The sequence below is a fragment of the Schistocerca nitens genome, chromosome 7 (assembly GCF_023898315.1).
Source record: "Schistocerca nitens isolate TAMUIC-IGC-003100 chromosome 7, iqSchNite1.1, whole genome shotgun sequence".
Taxonomy (NCBI): domain Eukaryota; kingdom Metazoa; phylum Arthropoda; class Insecta; order Orthoptera; family Acrididae; genus Schistocerca; species Schistocerca nitens.
In genome coordinates, this window is record NC_064620.1 from 311,314,331 (window position 1) to 311,319,330 (window position 5,000).

Below are 5,000 nucleotides of genomic sequence, written 5' to 3' on the forward strand. Positions count from 1 at the left end.
TGCGACGAAGGCCTTGCGCAACGTAAGTTGCCAAGGCATTATGTCGCTTAATGCGGGCGTCATGACTCCTAAAGCAGTGCTGGACAACGTGGTTGGCAGTTTCTTTGGCGACGCAGCCTGCCTGGCAGTTGGTGTCACCAGAACGACCACGAAGCAGCCTCGCCCGTGTTGGGAGGGCATTGATTCGGGTACGTATACAGGAGATAAAGTCGCGGCCACTGATGCAGAGCCGGGGGTTATCCACCCAGCTATGTTGCCCTGGTGTTCGGGCTGACTTCCTCAGGGCAGCGCCGTCCACCGATGAATGCAGCCGTTCAGCCCACATCCGGGCAAGCTGATTGCTTGTCCGAATGGCTCCGTCGTTCCACCGCAGCTGTTGCTCAAGCCTCCGAATTTCACGCCCCAGAACGTCTTCTGTCGGCCCATCCAATAGGGCTCCCAGAGCTCGCATGTTGGCGAGCCGATTCCGTCGCAGCAGAGGACCAAGCCAGCGAGCTGATGGTACTCCCAAACCCCCAGATGCAACTGGGGCGTGGAAGTACGCAACAGGGATGTCCGCTGGCAAGCACAGCCAAGATCTGAGAGCTGTGCGGATGGCGATGTCCACTGCTGAGAGAGCCCCAAGACGGGTCCTGGAGAGAGCCAGGCCATGGTGGATCCCTGGCAAGACAACCGTTCTGAGGGCGTGAAGGCGTTGTTGAGGCTTTAGTGGTGCCCTGGACAAGACGCTTAGCTGTCGCTCGACCTCCCGCCTCGGATGGAAGAGGCTACATCCGCTGGTAGAGAACTCCAGACCAAGATACCGGAAAGTGCTTTCAACTGTCAGGGCAGGAATGATGGTGTATCCTGCCTTGAAGGTCGTGGTTCCATCGACCTTCACTTTCTTCTCACGACAAGAGGCCGCGAGTGCGAGAGTAAAGCACTTTCCAGGATTGACTTGGAGACCCAGGTCCCCAAGAGCAGATGTTGATGCATCTATTAGGTCCTGGAGCCCTCCCTTTGTCTCAGCGAACAGCAGGAGGTCGTCGGCGAAGGCGGCAGCGTTAAGACGTCGTCCCATGATGTTGGCACCAACATGATCTGGGAGGCGAGCCAGCATGAGGTCCAGAGAAAGGTTAAACAGGATAGGGGAAAGAGGGTCGCCCTGCCGAACGCCCCTCGAAGGCCGCACTGGACCGAGCGACTTCCCAGGACCACAGATCACTGTCGCTCCCTCCTCGTAGCATCCCAGGATGTATCCAACGAACTCGTCAGGCAGACCATGAGCCCTCAGGGCAGGCCTCAGGGCACCATGGTCCAGAGAGTCGAATGCCTTGGACACATCAAGGGAAGCGACATAGAGGGAACTACAGCTCACCCTGGCCCTAGTCATCGCCAGGTCCAACAAGAAGGAATTGTGCAGCATCCCATCCTGAGGAAGGAAGGCCCGCTGACGTCCGTCCAACACACAGGTCCGCATCAGACGACCCGCCAGGATCTTATGGAAGACCCTGGCGAGGACTGAGCAAACCGTGATCGGGCGGAAGTCAGCGGGGGATGCTGGGGCGGCCTTCTTAGGCAGCAGGGAGGTACGGGCTTGAAGGAGTCGGGATGGGAGGCGACGGGTCAGAAGGAAAAGGTTTAACACTTTCAAGAGGACCTCCCGGGGAAGACGACGGAGCTGGGCAGGTGTTAGACCATCAGGGCCCGCGGCGGAGCGACGAGGTGGGAGTGCTGCAGCGATGTCCTCCAGCGTGATGGGTGCCCACAGCTGTCCAAAGGGCACCTCTGTGCGGGACGGTAGCAGTCGGCAATCTAGACGGTCTGCCCGGCCAGATGGACGCCGGGTAAAAAGGTCATTCCAGAAATCAACCAACCCAGGAATAACAGGTGGTTGATGGAGGAGCGTACCGTCTAGAAGGCCATTAATGCACCGCGCCGCATTCTTGGAGAAGGCACGCTGGCAGATGGAGTACTCCCACCTCCGCCGGGCTCGTTTACGCTCTGGTGGCTGGGACATCTGCTTGGGGGCGACAGGATTGTGGGACGCCTCCATGCTACCTAAAGCATCAAGGGCAGGTGGCAACATTCCCATGATGATAGGCCTTGATGTAGTAGGTCCCAGCACCAGGATTGCGTCTATCGAGCTATACTTAGGCCCTGATGGTGGCAAGGCTGCTAGAGTCGACCAGATGGCTTTGTCGACCGGATCCTCAGCTGGAGGTAAGGTCTCAAACGCAGAGGGTACCCCAGCAGTCGAAGCAGTGGCCACTGATGAACGTGGTCGCTCCGCAGAAGCAGAAAGGGCGGTGACAAACTCGGCAACCTGGTTCCTGTAGGCTCCCGCACGACGCTGACACTTGATAGATTCAAGTGAGCGGTGCGGGAAGGTCTTAACTAACTCCTGGTTCAGGAACCGGGCGCCCTCGAGTGTCAGCACCGCTTCGGCGTGGGCCAGGCGTAGAAGTTCTTCGCTAGACCACCTGGCCTTTGTCCTTTGGGTATTGACCTCTGCGTTGACTACCTCAGGATGGGCTCTGCGGCGGTGGACACCAAGACCAGTCTTGGTGCCGAAGCCACGATGGCACTCGGGGCACCGATAGGCTGGCGAGGCGACTCGAGCCGGACTGGTAGCGTCAGATGACGGCCCAACAACTGGCGCGGCGCCTCCAGTGGGAGGACCGCTACCTGCTTTCTTCCGTGTGTTGGGGCCAGCTGAAACAAGAGGCAGGGGGGAAGGCAACCCCCAAGCCCCGAAAGTTCACCCTGCTCTGTCGGTCGGAAAACTCTGAGAAGGCACAAGGTACTGCACCTCCCCACGGTCTCCCTCACGACTCCCGCCACGTGAAGGCCAGAGCTAGGATTTCCCATCGAGAGGCTAAGCGAACCATCATCCACTCGACATTGCTTGGATGCTGAGGAGTGGATTGAGAGGGTCCGTATATGACGCATCATATGAGCTTAAGAGAGTCATAGTTACTCCCGCCGTTTACCCGCGCTTGCTTGAATTTCTTCACGTTGACATTCAGAGCACTGGGCAGAAATCACATTGCGTCAACACCCGCTAGGGCCATCGCAATGCTTTGTTTTAATTAGACAGTCGGATTCCCCCAGTCCGTGCCAGTTCTGAGTTGATCGTTGAATGGCGGCCGAAGAGAATCCGCGCACCCGCGCGCCCCCGGAGGAGCACGCTAAGGCGGACGCGGCCTCGCAGCAAGGAAGATCCGTGGGAGGCCAAGGCACGGGACCGAGCTCGGATCCTGCACGCAGGTTGAAGCACCGGGGCGCGAACGCCGCACAGGCGCGCGCATCCTGCACCGCCGGCCAGCACGAGGCCGACCAACGGCGAGAGCAGACCACACCCGCGCTAAACGCCCGCACTTACCGGCACCCCTACGGCACTCACCTCGCCCAGGCCCGGCACGTTAGCGCTGACCCACTTCCCGACCAAGCCCGACACGCCCCGATCCTCAGAGCCAATCCTTATCCCGAAGTTACGGATCCAATTTGCCGACTTCCCTTACCTACATTATTCTATCGACTAGAGGCTCTTCACCTTGGAGACCTGCTGCGGATATGGGTACGAACCGGCGCGACACCTCCACGTGGCCCTCTCCCGGATTTTCAAGGTCCGAGGGGAAGATCGGGACACCGCCGCAACTGCGGTGCTCTTCGCGTTCCAAACCCTATCTCCCTGCTAGAGGATTCCAGGGAACTCGAACGCTCATGCAGAAAAGAAAACTCTTCCCCGATCTCCCGACGGCGTCTCCGGGTCCTTTTGGGTTACCCCGACGAGCATCTCTAAAAGAGGGGCCCGACTTGTATCGGTTCCGCTGCCGGGTTCCGGAATAGGAACCGGATTCCCTTTCGCCCAACGGGGGCCAGCACAAAGTGCATCATGCTATGACGGCCCCCATCAACATCGGATTTCTCCTAGGGCTTAGGATCGACTGACTCGTGTGCAACGGCTGTTCACACGAAACCCTTCTCCGCGTCAGCCCTCCAGGGCCTCGCTGGAGTATTTGCTACTACCACCAAGATCTGCACCGACGGCGGCTCCAGGCAGGCTCACGCCCAGACCCTTCTGCGCCCACCGCCGCGACCCTCCTACTCGTCAGGGCTTCGCGGCCGGCCGCAAGGACCGGCCGTGACTGCCGGACTGACGGCCGAGTATAGGCACGACGCTTCAGCGCCATCCATTTTCAGGGCTAGTTGCTTCGGCAGGTGAGTTGTTACACACTCCTTAGCGGATTCCGACTTCCATGGCCACCGTCCTGCTGTCTTAAGCAACCAACGCCTTTCATGGTTTCCCATGAGCGTCGATTCGGGCGCCTTAACTCGGCGTTTGGTTCATCCCACAGCGCCAGTTCTGCTTACCAAAAGTGGCCCACTTGGCACTCCGATCCGAGTCGTTTGCTCGCGGCTTCAGCATATCAAGCAAGCCGGAGATCTCACCCATTTAAAGTTTGAGAATAGGTTGAGGTCGTTTCGGCCCCAAGGCCTCTAATCATTCGCTTTACCGGATGAGACTCGTACGAGCACCAGCTATCCTGAGGGAAACTTCGGAGGGAACCAGCTACTAGATGGTTCGATTAGTCTTTCGCCCCTATACCCAGCTCCGACGATCGATTTGCACGTCAGAATCGCTACGGACCTCCATCAGGGTTTCCCCTGACTTCGTCCTGGCCAGGCATAGTTCACCATCTTTCGGGTCCCAACGTGTACGCTCTAGGTGCGCCTCACCTCGCAATGAGGACGAGACGCCCCGGGAGTGCGGAGGCCGCCGCCCCGTGAAGGGCGGGGAAGCCCCATCCTCCCTCGGCCCGCGCAAGGCGAGACCTTCACTTTCATTACGCCTTTAGGTTTCGTACAGCCCAATGACTCGCGCACATGTTAGACTCCTTGGTCCGTGTTTCAAGACGGGTCGTGAAATTGTCCAAAGCTGAAGCGCCGCTGACGGGAGCGATTATTCCGCCCGAGAGCATCCCGAGCCAACAGCGGCGCGGGTCCGGGGCCGGGCC

The 5,000-nt window shown here is 59.2% G+C and overlaps 1 pseudogene; it reads right to left on the reverse strand.

The window, feature by feature from the left end:
* Window positions 1-5,000, reverse strand: part of LOC126197794 (large subunit ribosomal RNA) — a 7,758-nt pseudogene that overhangs the window by 1,935 nt on the left and 823 nt on the right.